The sequence below is a fragment of the Stylophora pistillata genome, chromosome 1 (genome assembly GCF_964205215.1).
Source record: "Stylophora pistillata chromosome 1, jaStyPist1.2, whole genome shotgun sequence".
In the NCBI taxonomy this organism is placed as follows: domain Eukaryota; kingdom Metazoa; phylum Cnidaria; class Anthozoa; order Scleractinia; family Pocilloporidae; genus Stylophora; species Stylophora pistillata.
The window spans coordinates 17539771-17553779 of record NC_142519.1 but is presented as its reverse complement, the minus strand read 5'-3'; the positions used below and the strand labels follow the sequence as shown (position 1 = coordinate 17553779).

General features: G+C 38.2%; 2 long non-coding RNA genes and 1 pseudogene across 4 annotated transcripts; 1 reads left to right on the top strand and 2 right to left on the bottom strand.

The window, feature by feature from the left end:
• Positions 1 to 267: 267 nt before the first annotated feature.
• Positions 268 to 5499, bottom strand: LOC148741476 (uncharacterized; annotated as a pseudogene). Its single transcript, XR_016001973.1, has 2 exons — positions 5277 to 5499; positions 268 to 3191 (listed from the first exon to the last, which is right to left on the bottom strand). The product of XR_016001973.1 is annotated as an uncharacterized LOC148741476 (transcript).
• Positions 3260 to 7575, top strand: LOC111321322 (uncharacterized). Of its 2 annotated transcripts, XR_002693961.2 has the most exons (3): positions 3260 to 3395; positions 6169 to 6270; positions 6993 to 7575. It is a non-coding gene; the product is annotated as an uncharacterized LOC111321322 (long non-coding RNA). The 2 variants fall into 2 exon arrangements; XR_016002019.1 differs by lacking the exon at positions 3260 to 3395 and having other exon boundaries at positions 5991 to 6270.
• Positions 7576 to 9664: 2089 nt separating this feature from the next.
• LOC111321330 (uncharacterized) lies at positions 9665 to 10926 on the bottom strand. The gene is made up of 2 exons (XR_002693964.2): positions 10397 to 10926; positions 9665 to 9915 (listed from the first exon to the last, which is right to left on the bottom strand). It is a non-coding gene; the product is annotated as an uncharacterized LOC111321330 (long non-coding RNA).
• Positions 10927 to 14009: the final 3083 nt, after the last annotated feature.

Genomic DNA, 14009 nt, shown 5'->3' with positions numbered 1-14009 from the left:
CAAAGACACTGATGGTAAGCAGTTGGCCCTCTCTACGTCACAATTTGTCTGAGAAGCCTAAATTGGATCCGTTGAATAAAACTACTGACGTGAAGGCCCCTCCTTTCTTAGGTTGGTAGGCCCGTCTCCAGTCTAAATGTTAGTACTCTTTCAAGATGATGGTTTAGTAAGTAGTTTTCTTTCAATCCTAATAATAATAATAATAATAATAATAATGATATTTATGATGATAATAATAACAACTTTTTTTTAACTAATCCTTTATTCACCATAATCACAAAATTATAAAAATTATGATAAAATGCTTGAAAATCGAAAAAAAAATGTGTTAAAATGTCTAATAAAAATGTAAGAAAAACTAGAGTATACACACTATGATAACGATAATTCACTCTAATCATAAAAAATATTTACAAATTAAGATAAAATCCTTAAAAAATCGAAAAATACATGAAAATGAAAATGTCGAATAACAAATTATCTAAAAAAAAAAGAAACTAACTAACAAATGGCAGCCTCTGAACTTTGAATATCTAGGTCTACATTAGTAAAATCCAATTTGGGCCTTCTAATTGTTCTGGATCCTCTTAGGCACATTAGGGCGGATCTTAATAATGCAAACGAAGCTTTTGCCCTGATCCAGGAAATTGTCTTTGAATAGTGTTCTCCTTTCTTGTCTGCAATGAGTTCTGCAAGGCGACTGTGATATCTCAAACATTCTTGGCCCATTCCACCAGTCAAAGTAAACACAAGAGGCGTAAATGAATCATGTTCGATGTCTAGAACACATCTTGAGTAGGAACGCTTCTTCTCATTCTCGTGCATGCGGTAAATCTGCTGCGGTTTCAGATTTCTGTACGATTCAGCGTTTGGGTGACAAACTCGAATATCGAAAAATGCAGATCGATTGTGTTCCTAGAAACCACGAGCATGAATGTCTAGCCTTGCATCTTTCGCCATGTTGGAACCACTGTTTAATTGCTCTCCTGTCGTGTCTTGGAGTTGCGGTTCGATTTCCACATCTTTGCAGACAATTCCTAAAAGCTCAGCTTCTAAGTCTCTAAGTTCGTTGTGGCGCTGTATAATAAAGCCACACTTTTTGCAGACCATTGCATGGTCCACTGTGAACACGTCCCCACAAGCACATTTGGAAGGAATATCTTCGAATTGCCAGTCGTATCGCAGTTTAATAGCGTCTCGGAATTCTCTTTTGTTGAGATTATATCCTTGCTCTTGTAAGGGAAGGACAGTTAACCATACCGATGAACCCTTTTCGGTAGCCATATCTAGTGCTCGCTTGGTCTTAAGTGGTGCCCTCTCATAAACACTCTTCACTCTTTCTTTGACGTCTTCGTCCTTCTTATGCTGGGAAGTCTGTTTTGATGACTTTACTGTCGAGTCTTCCGGCAAGTGATGTTGTTGGGCTTTAATTTGTTCGGCGAGCGGTGCAGTTGTTCCAACGGATGTCTTGTACTCCCTCGGTGCTTCTATCAGCGAATTTCCAAGGCCAAGGCCACCAAAGCGAGCGGGTAAGGACGACACGTCTCTCTCCAGTTGATTACACTTGCGCCCAGTTATAGCAGGTATGAGGACATGGCTCATAGCACTTTCCAAAGGTTCTATGAAATCCTGGGCGTCAGGAACAGTCCGAAGAAAATAATAATAATAATAATAATAATAATATAAAATAATAGTAAAATAATAATAATAATAGTAATAATAATAATAAGTGCAGTGCTCTCGGGCACTTTGAATATTGCCCGGACTTTCAAGGTGGCAGTTTGAGTTCCTGTTAGATGGAGGACCGTAGACACAACGGAAAAGCTTTTTAGGATTAGTTAATGTACATTTATTTTTTACTCCATGGCTCACAGGTTACGGTTTTCGCCCTGTGCTGCTTGATTAGAATGTAGCATTCAGTTGATTTCTCTGCGATTATAATAATAATAATAATAATAATAATAATAATAATAATAATAATAATAATAATAATAATAATAACTTAAGACCAAACCAGGACATTTGATAGACCTGTTTACAAAAGTTGCCTCTTGAACTAAATGTAATTTGTCTGAGGGTCCATTTCCGTGTTCAGAAGTCAAGATTTTATGCTATGTTGATCATGTATTTTTCCGACTATCTTCTTAACATAAATTTGATACTCATCTGTAGAGAACTGAATAGTTGATAAAATGAAATCTTCATTAAAGATTAGATGCATCGTTCGCCTTCTTGTGATTCCGTTCAACCCATGTATTCATCAAGCCTTTTCAATCTTTTTTTCGAAGGAAGACAGCCTATTGTTTATCATTGTAATTTGTCATCTGCAATTGTCAGGTTTAAGTCACGAAAAGTTTCTTTGTTTTCTGTTTTTGATACGTTTTTGGGACCTGCCTGCAAGCAGCGCTCAATAGCGTCTCCTGACTCCGCATGGCAAACGATTAGACGTCCATTTATTTATAAAACCACGATGATGCCATCCCAGTTCTGTCGAACTTACCGACCAATAAAACATTTCTTCAATTTCTACATTCACAGTCTTGAACAAAAAGACGGGAGATTGATCGTGTTCAGGGAGCTTAATGGTGTTTTCAGCTTTTGAGTGACCAGATGTAATTCTACTGACTAGCTCGAGCATTATGAGTTTACAGAGGGATGGTTTGCATCTCATTCTACCCCTCCTCCCCGACCAAACTCTTCGCCTCTTTCCCAGAAAAATCTCAGAATAGGATGATTTTGCCATAAACTAAGAGAGAATTCAGAAAATTTAAGTAACAGTTGGCCTGGTGCTTTTACAACCAAAATGTTAATTCTATGTTGGCTGGCAATTCATTTTCGGTCATGGATCCTTTATTCAGATTACGTAAACTCATCTATGACACCCACATATCATTCGATACCTCGAATTTACAGTCAAATCTTCTCCAAAATTTCTCTTCGCGTCTTACGTTCTTATAATTCACACCAACAGCAGACGCCTGATCGATATCTCTCATAATCAAAAATATGAAAACTTAGCCTAAGTACAATAACATGTTTTAAATGATCTCCACTTTGTCAGGTAATTGTCTCGGCAGACAGCTTTACAGCGATTATCTCTGCTAAGTTGTTCATCTGGCACCAATTCCCATCGGAGATAATCTGGCGGAAAAACTGCTGATCTTGTTTAAAACAGGTTTTCCTTGCCAATTCTAGATAAAATTTCAGGGAAAAATGTTAAAAAAATTATTTAAGATTTAGGTTCCGTGACTGAAGCCCATGAAATATCAAATGATCGAGTGAATTTGTATTTGTCTTGGGATTGCACCTTTCTCTTACCCCTTGTTGTAGGTCAAGTGCTACACTGAAAAATTTTGTCGGCCTCAGAGTGATGGAAATCAAATGCAACGCATAAGGTAGGCCTGTCAGCTGAACTTTTTTTAAACTAAGCATCGTCTACCTTGAAAATTTTGCAACAGTGGTTAGGGCTTATTGGTGGTTTCAGAAGACTGAAGTTTCTAAGAGTTTGATAACGATGCATTAGTTAAAAAACGTAAATTTTGAAACTTTTATCACCTTTTTAGTTAAAGCACACTCTGCTCAGTAAGAGTATTTCAATAAATTTTAACATTTGTTCGAAGACAGCATCTTTTTTGTAAGGAGGACGGACATTCACAAGAACAAAAATGTTACCCTTACCCCCTGCTGCGCAAGACAAAACGCTGTTTAAGCTTTCAAAGGGCTTGTTCGAGTATTTCCTTTCGTGTTGGGAATTCGATACAATGCTGCGCTCCCTATTCTAGGCGTAGTCTTTCAGAGAGAAGGCAAATTTTTACCTCTGTTTTTAATCATGGCGTGTTCATCAAAGGTAATAAATATTGCTTCGTTAAACATGACAAAATAAGGAGATTATAATCAGACAGAGATTGAAAACTTTTAAGTCTACTTCATCCTTACATCACAAACGGGTTTTTTTCAAGTGTTACCCAGTATTTCACCGCTGCTTATCGAGTTATTAAATTGAAACAACTGCTTTGTTATTCTTTTTTTTATGAGTGTTCCTTGACCTCTTGCGCATTTGGAGCCATAATCTTCCTTTGAAGTCAAACAACAGTTTTCTTTCAGAAACTGTAAGATCATCTCACTGTGAACTACCGCATAGAAAGTAACCTACCGCGCTATCATGCTGTTGATTCCAATTAGCTAATAATTCTGCCCCATCTGAGTCCCGCCTGGGTCGCAGTGTTTCACTGAAAGAAAACGTGCGTCTTTTCATAACAAACACGGGCACGACTGATACAACGGTAGCTTTTGCTCTACATGCGACGGAAATGTGAAAACCGTGGACGTTACGCAAAACTGGTACCATTTTTAGACTCTTAGAGCTGTGTCCATACTGTAAAAATCTGCTCGGTTCTGCGTTATCTTTGATACGCCTGTTAGCGTTCTTATATATTAAGACTCGTGTCTGTCCTCGCTGATACTATTATTAGTGTTGCTATTTGTGTAAATCTTCTATAATGAAGCAAAAATGAGCTATTCAGTGTCAGGAAGATCGGACTAGATGCTCTACATGTCCAAGCAGTAAATCTCTTCAGTCGCCAATTGTTCCAAGATCGCCCGAAATCGCCTTCGTTATTTAAAATTTCCCGTAGTCATTATACGTCGCTTTATGTCGACTTTAAACGCTCACAAATAATGGCAACGTTTGGATCGCTATAAGCTAACTATGGAGCCCTTCGACCCACCGAATGATTTAATTTTTCTTATCAGGATTCTCCTCATTAGAAAGAGACTTTAATTAGATAAGTAACAGTATTGAGCCAACATGTTTGCCAATAGCAGGGTGGCCATGCCATCCTCGCTCCTTACCTTATAAGAGATGTGAATGTTTGTAGTGTTTGATCACATTCTGATCTTAATAACCAAATCGTCAATTAGCATCAGCTGCCGCAAACTAGCTAGAAAGAACGCTTTACGGTATAATGACCTTTAAACAAGTTGTAAGATCAAGGGAAACTCGTTGATTGCGAAAGGAAAAGAGGATATTGATGTTTTAACGTCACCGTGCTGTTGGTAAAGTTAAGTTAAGTGGGAGTATAAATGTTTAACAAATCTTTGGCAAATGTTCGGATGGAAAATTGTTCATGGCAGTTGTGCATGCATGTGCTCCTCACTATCAGCATATGTGATAGGGAGGCAACCCAGTGTAGGTTAAGTTTATTTATGAGTAAGTGTATGCACTGACATTGCGAGAATGGAGCTTCTTTGTTCAACACTAAAATGGATGAACCAACCGTCTTTGTAAGTCAGCTGTCTGTCTGGGATCCTCCGGCAACATCATCGAGCAAGTTGTGAGGCAAAAAGACCTTCGTATATGGGATAGTCAAATAAATCAAATTACGTGTATAATTTGCAGGATACGTGCCAAAAAAAAAAAAAAAAGACTAGAATTAGGCAAGTCGAATGTTCGAATGGGCGTGAGTTTCCGCAGTTTCGTGGGTGCCCTCATTTAGAAGATTAAATTTTTAAATCGTTTCCTTGAAACAAGAATGTTTACATTCTAAGTTTTCTAGAAATATGTGATCCGCCCGTTGCTCGGAGCTCTAGATTTTTCTGTGATAATAAAACACGTTCTTATTGTAACCTGTGGGTTTCGGCTGTTACTCATCATTGAAATGTAAAAAAACGAAACAAAAGAACAAAAAAAAACAAACAAACAAAACTAACGCTATGAAGCTGAATGGAGGCGAGATTTCTATTCAAGTTAGTGTTAGTGAAAATCTTCCGAGGTCCTCAGCATCGCATTTGAAAGCACGCTGTGTGTGTTGGGAAAGCTACTCACTGCGTAATGGGTGCCCACTCCTAAGCCAGCAGATCTCTAAAAACAGGCGGATCTCATTAACAGGAAGGCAATTAAGATCTCATTGTCTGATTGGCCACGATCTTGAGTAAAGAATGAACCTTGATTCTTCTTGAAGCATATCCGGTTCAGTGTGTTGATAAATAAAGACTTGTGGCATTGACAGCCGCCAATGTTGAAGATAAGCTCGAGCTAAACATCGCGCACGACCATGAGGAGCATTTATATATCGCTTTTACTAATGCTTGCATTACTGAAGATTATCGCTGTTGGCCATCCAATTAAACAACAAGGAGATCCTAAAGCCATCATAATAATTTTGACAGGGCAACGAGTAGAAAAACCAAATCTTGAGACATCGAATTTCAAGCAGGCAGAACAGAAGCCGAAAGACCAATGGCTGAAACACTGGGTAAAGAGGATATCAAGTAAGAAAGCATTTAAAATAGGTGAACTTCCTGCTCAATAATTTTTTTCCTTTTGTGTCAAAGCTTTGCTTCATGTTACAATTATTACTAATAACCAATGTAAGATCGCAAGAGAAACCTCTCAGCGGAAAATTAATATTACATATAATAGCCATTCTTGTTTGATTTTATTTATTTTTGACATGAGAGGGTGTTGATGGAAGACAGTTTTTAAGGAGATTTGACGTTTGCTGATTTTACGACATCTTTCAGACACGTCCAAAAGCCGACTAAGGGACCTTACAGGCCAACGTTTAATCCATAATAAAAATTTTGAGCATGTCAGAGAGACCATCACATCACATGAGTAGTATTCCACAAGTTTAAGACAATTTAGACCACAGACAAAGAGAGGGAGGCGTAATGATCCGAAAAGTCACGACTACTGTTTTTTTTTTTTTTTTTATTAAGAGAAGTCTACATAGCGATGAACTTTTGCAAACCTAGAATCACGGAAAACTGACAATCCCTTTTCTGGCGTTTTTGTGACCGGTAATTAAATGCCTCCTTTATTAGTGATACGCTTAGCGAAATAGCTTTTAAAACGTTGCAGCCCGTGATATGGTTGACTGACGAAAGAGCAATTTGCACATAATCTAAACACCCACCAACACAATGACTGTTTTTTTTTAAGTGTGGAACTAATGCATCTTACACTCTGTTTCCTTTGTTGCCATTAATAGAGAGCAAAAACGGCAGATAACTCTCCCAACCGAACTGGTGGACCTCAGTAAGGATGCAAGACTTGTGGTACTGACGAAAATGCGGTGTTTTGGTCTGAAGGACTCCAAACGATATTTGTTTTTGCCGACACCGGCGTAGGACACGTAAACGACTCAAGATTTTAAAAGTTTTAAACTTGAATTATAAATTTCATTAGAGGTGTAAATCTAAACTGTTATCGCATGCGTTTTCGTCAAGATGATGTTATTGTAAGCTATTTATAGAATTTTAGCCTGTTTGCTAAGCTCGTATGAGATAAATCCGTGGAAGGGCTACGTTTGTAAAGGGGGCGTTCTGATACTCTACGACCGGAAAGAGTACGAAAGTTATCTGGACCGCATAGCCTTGTTGATTTATTTGGTTGACATCTTCACAGTTGAGATGAAAAAGAAGAACTGCAGAGAGCGAATTAAACTAAAACAGATGTGAGCCTGTAAAAGAAATAAATCACCAACAGCCGCCATTGATATATATGTCATTAGCTGCAAGAGGGCAAAATGCCAGAGCTAGCAGACAAGGCTATTAAAATAGAATTACGAAAAACGTGATGTTTAATTTGAGTACATTTTATGACCAAGCTTAACTTGCAAGATAAACAAAGATAAGCAGTATGGGTCAGTATAACACACAGGTCAGTCAAATCTTCTTATCACGCCTCTCTTTAGCACGAAGTATTACACCTTTCCAGAAATAGCAGGCGATTCGCGCAAATACGTTCCCTTCAGAAATTGCCTTCAAAATGAAATTCAAGCTATCGATGTCGGTCTCTTCTAAAGAACTCATAAACTGCAAAGTCGCACGAAAAGCATGCCTTATTACTGTGAATGCATATTAGAGATTTTTCTGCGCCTTTGAGAGGAAAAAATGTGTTCTCTGTAGCTCTCCAACAGTTGTATCATACAGCTAGTTTGTCACTACGATAACCAAATTTGGGCATATAATGTAGGGCCAGATCTTGGCTTTTCGGATGTCATGAGTCCAGCGTTTAGGTTCAGGATGTGGTTTACACTGAGTCGACACTCCAGTAATTTCCGTCTGGGAATTAAAAAAACCTTCGTTTAGTAATGCATGCTGTGTGATAGTTCAATTGGACGATGAGTAGCATGAAACTATTTTTTTTCCAGCTGAAGCAGTCGAAATGAGTCACATCTTTACAGATACTTAACTCGTATCTTTATGGAAATTAAACCAGATATCTGGATCATCATATTTTCAGGCAGTAGAATTTGTTTGCAGAGAAGATTACTTAAGATTCTTCGCAGTATTTTATCTTCACATCATCTGCCCTACGGTCAAGCAATGGGGAATTGTGAATTAGCTAATTGCATTATTACCAATCCGGATGAGTGGAATATTCGGAATTATTTTAATTCGCGAACAAAAATTGCAACTGTTTACGTAACAAGAATTTCTTGTCACTGTTTCAGGTCCAGAAATAATTTTAGAAATTAACATAACTCGCTCCAAAAAGCAACAAACTTAAACTTTGTCGATAATCAATCCAGCCAAGATATTGTATGTTAAAACCTCTCCTTCCACCACCAGTTCTCTCCCGATCCGTCACAATTTGCACCAGGCTCTCGCCGAATCCCTCGTAATTTCGCACCGTTTTCAAGTGTTTGTCATTGCCGAGGTATGAAGAACTCATAGGGTGTCTTCTATGACAATTCAGTGAGCATGGCAAACATTGACCAACAAGGGACAACAGAGAACGAAGCAAAGAGGCCATTTCTTTTTTAATGGAGTTTCATGTTGAAAGGGAACGTGAGAAAGACATATGGGACGATCTATTTTTGTTTTAAAGGTCGTTCTGACTTTCTGATATATGGAATGCACTGAGCGCAATCGATCGACCATGACAACGTCATCCTGCCCAGATGATGACTGTTTTACCCGTGTTTATTTTCTTCCGTCATCGGGTCTTGCATCATTACGCGTAGAAAACATTTATAGCCGCACGTATATTACGTAAAAATAGAAATGACGATCAATCAGATCTTAAGTAAAAAAACTATCTTATTTTTCTGAAAATGAGCGGCCGTCAGAACCACGTGTTCAAGTGAAATATGAAGGTATCACATAAACACGAAAGGGCAGCGAGTCGGTGGATAACCATTTTATCGACTTTCGAAATTAATCGGAGTAAAGTAAATTGGTATTTTTGAGAGTTATTACGTCCCACTTATTTCCTACAGTCAATGATAATACCCATTATCAAGTAATTATATTGAATAGCTTTAATGCATTCCTTAATCGCTGAGGAACGGATCTCTCCAAGATGGCATCCAAAGACATTTAATCAACCGACTCCGTTTTAGAAACAATGTCAAGCAGGCAAAAAGTGCTTTAAATTTGTTTAATGCACTAAAACTACTTAAACCTAAGTTGTTTTGGTAAGTGTTTGTACTAAGACGAAGCTGAAATGGGCTGATATCTTCATAATTACCATGTCATTCTGTCGTCATACAACAGTCGTTTCCTTCCCAAATAGCTTCCTTTTCATAATGAAATAAAACATGTAATGGGTATTTTTTGCAAGGTGTATTTTAAGAGATAACTAATCCATTACAGTCAACTCAATCTTCGAGTCTTTAAGGCTTAGGCTTGGCATGAGATAGCAAAAACAACGTCCTTGAACGAATATCAAAGATGTATTTATTATAAATAGATAATCATTATATGGCTTCACTTTTTCCGTTTACAAATAAATAACATTCTGATGATGCAAGACTCTCTTTTTTCTAAAAAGCGTCCTACTAATAAATAACATTTCATCCAGATCTTTCTTGAGCTGGCACTCTGTTTTTCAGTTCCTCGCAAGAGTGAACATCGTCTTCGTAAATTTCACCAAGTATCTGCTCCAGAAAATCTGCCGTGTTTCGTCTGGAAAAGCAAATAACATCCGTGTTAGACAATACCAAGTAGTTTGGATCTTCTGCATATCATAGAGCCGAAATGTACGTGTAACAACTGCCAATTTGTCAAACTGCTTTATAAGGGAACCCAGCCAATAACTTTAATTGTTTCATCTTCATTGCGGTTGCAGTTGTTGAACCAGAAACAAGCAACAGGAAGTGTCAAGAATGTGGTTCAGTTGCTCTCGTGATTTCAATTTTGTAAACATGTTGTTTTTACTCAAATTGTACAATACAAGGTTGCTAAAGTTTACCACTTCGTGCAAGCGACTTAGTTCTTGAGCTGTCATAGTCTGTGCATAACAAGTTAAAGCCGTTGCTATTGGTTATGCAATCTTTGCTGTTTGCATGAAATCTGTGAGCCTAGTTGGCTTAGCTAGCATTTGGCATAATGCGAAGAGATAACACCCTGAGCACAATAAAGAGGATCAAGGTCCAAAGAATCTCACCTTAGATCTGTGCGTTGTTTTGTATCTTCGAACCCACTTCGATAACTCTGATACTTTTCTTTCTAGCTCCAGTTCTTTGTCCTTCAGTCTCTTAAGCTTTCTTCTCAGCCTAACTCCATCCGATACCTGCTTTCTCTTGCTCTTCTTAAGTTCATCTCTTCTTGCAGTAAGTGATAAAGCAAACCCCTGACTGGTTCTGCAGAGGGAAGCCAAGACGAGGAAGAATACAAAGGAAATCGTCAGCACTGTAGTTGTTGTCATCTTTCTCTCAGCGTGTCTATGCAAATGTGCCTCGCGATACTTCACACAGCGACCTTATATACCTACTCACCGATAAGATAAATCGAATACTTATTGAATGACTCAAATATAGATTGGAATGATCACGCCCCCATTCCTCGAAATAAAATGCTCCAATGACACTGCAAGCTTGAAGTATCCATTCATTTGAATCCAAGCTATGTCCTTGGACAACTACATCTCAGAGCGCCTGGAAACTCCTGTAAACTTCTCGCCACGTAAAGCCAAACAACATTTATATGACATAAACACGCAGTTGTCCTAAAAAATTTAGCCAACAGTGGTGTCTCATTGAGTCTTGTTATATCCCGTGGCGCTCAGGTCAATAAATATGCAGACAAATAGTGGTCGTTGAGGAATATTTAATGATCCATGACGAGCAATTCGAACGTTTTGTTATGCAGAATGATAGCCACTGAGTCGAGAGGCTACTGAAAAAAATAGCGATTCTATCTTAATTACTCATCCCGCCTGCTGAAGGGCACTTGCATCTGCAAATTTATTCTTAAAAGGACACTCATTGGATCTCAACTGGACATAAACCGTTTATTTAAAGATAGAAATGTAAAAAATGCAATTTGTAAGCCTTTTCATCATGGTGCTAACTCGTGGCTGTCGTTTTTCCGCTGATGGCATACTGTGCTGTGACCACATAGTCGAGTTCCACACATAGCTTTTAAAGTTGCCTTAAACGGTTTCATTTTCTGATCGTAATGTAAAAGTCATGTATAGTTACATAATGTTGGTATTTCAGGGTAAACCACGTTGGCTGAACATAAAAATGAGACTTTACCGGGAAACTTCTTTCATTCCGCTTCTTTAAAAACTAAGTTGTTGATTTTTCAAATGTCTTGCAGAAAAAATGCCGATATTCTGATGTCGTGATTCAAGGTCCTCATGGATCCCAAAAGTGTTATAAGATTTTAAAATAGCCCAAAAAAGTTAATGTTTCACTGAGAGTCATCTACTAAGGATCCACTATTGTTTTGTTTGAGTGGTTTTGTTGTCATTCTCGGGATTTCTGTCCAACAATACCCTCTAGCTATTCATAAAACAAATGACGCTGACGTTTTTTCGGTTAATGTTCCCACAGTGTCTCTTCTTTTGGCAAAACCGAAGTTGTTGAGATTTCAAAGAACTCAACAAGAGGAATTTTTGGTATTTAAGAGAAAGTTAAATTACTGCGAAGGATCGTGCACATATACGTAAGAAAGTTAAATTACTACATGAACATGTTAGCGTAAGTTCCTCTATCTACCAGGACCAAGAACGTAATGACATTTCCGTTCACCTTTTCCACTGTTACCTTTAATCTCAATGTACCTATGGGTAAAAAATCCAGAATCCAACGGAAATTTTCCTACGCATTTTTAAAATGTTCGGTTTCCGGTATAGAAGGACTTTGTTGAGTTTAGCAAACAAAAAGCACTAACTGATGACATAAATTAACTCGCTGACGAACAGCGGGCCAAAAACAACTATTACTTTTATGATTTTCTACACGTACACAACTGTACATGGGCTCAAATTTATTAAGAGATTTAGGTTGTAAACAGAAAGAGAGTTTCATCCAAACAAATATATCGGTAAAATCTCTTCAGATATTACCGAAATTATTTTTTGCAATGATGTAACAATCGCGTTCTCCCGGTCACGTTCTAAAACCATCGAAAATTGATTCTAGAAAACCGGGAAATTTCTTTATTTCTATATATTAGACTTATCGACATGTTACGGTTTTAGTCCTAATTTAGCCGATAGAATACTTAAAATTTCTATTGTATGTCTATATTTGGTCAATGGGGCGCACGTAGGTCTAATGGTTTGCGCGTTGGAATCTGGGTCCTGTTTGTATTCTTGGTTGAGAATTTTAACTCTCGCGGAACATGTGCCCCTTATAACCAGGAACATAAAAGAGGCACAAAAAACCTGCAAAGGAGACTGGCAAGACACAGGTGGGAAGATAGGCTACTATGGACTAACATCATAAGGAGTTCCTATAGGGTTCCAGCAGTTATGGCGAGTCAGACCCAGGGTGCAGACTTTACATATATTTATTTACATCTCGGTTTGGCTTTCTTTCTCAGGAGTAGGATTCGTTGGTGAAAAGCCACAACCTTGGTCACTAGGAATGGAAATGTTTCCTTTATGATTATCCTTGCAATGTTGAATGAACAATTTTGTTACAGAAGTTAAAGCAATATCCAATTTTGCAAGAAGGAATAGGGGTGCCGGGAACTTATTTTTTAAGGCCGTGATTCAAAGTTCGACTTTTTTACGAATTTTCCACCATAATATGCCAAAGATTGTCAAGGCTCAATATGGCAGCGGTCTGTATCATGCAAGGGTAAACTTTAACGTAACCTGAGGAGTGATTCGAACCTTGCTTATTCTAGGAAGAGAGGTTTTTCATACCTGAAGCAATGCTTTGTTTGGATAAGAAATGGGGTTTGGAAAGCGATTTACATACTGACATATTTGGGGACCTATTTCGCCCAGTCTCTAAGAAGCTACATTTCCCACTGCTCTTTGATATAATCAATTTTTGACTTTGAGTATCATTCTAAGATCGACTTAAATTTTGTTTTTTGCCCAATCATCGCTCAATGGAAAGGAACTAGGGTGAGAAACAAGGCATGGCGGCTGTACCATTCGATCCAGGGTGCAAGTTGCGATTTATCGGATTAAAGCTCTGGCTCAGCAGTAGCCAGCAGAGAGCGTTGCGACCCCCATCTTTGTGGCCACGGTTCGGTACACGAACCTTGCCTCAATATTGAGTTTGTAGCTTATGCTTAGCTAGCGGTTTTGTGTGCTCCATGAGGCGTTGAGCGGCGGAGCCGTAAAATCTAGTGGCGAAGCCACAAGAGGTTCGAGAGTTCAATTCATCCCCAGCTAAACAAGCTAATAAGTTTTTTATTGTCGTTAAGTTCGCTTCCTCGCTCCAAAGGTTTTTTTCTAAGTTTTCCGGTTTTCTCGTACACTCCAAACCATGCGAGCATAAAAAGACGACCGAGAGCCACGTAAAACAATGAACTTGCCATTGCTAAACCCATTTTATGATGTATTACATCATTCAGTAACTATGCTAAACTCTTGTCTGATAAGTAGGTTAACGTTTATTTGACCAAAGCCACGAGAAATGATGCTTTGAGTTTGAATATCTCTACTGCTACACGTCTGATTAATATTGTCTTTATCGTCTCACAGGTACTGTAAATAACACAGAAAGGTCGAGAGGAATTTGCGAAGTAAATCTTCGCTATAATGGTTTCCAACGTATGTACAGTTGACAAAGGCCTATCATTGTGCACTT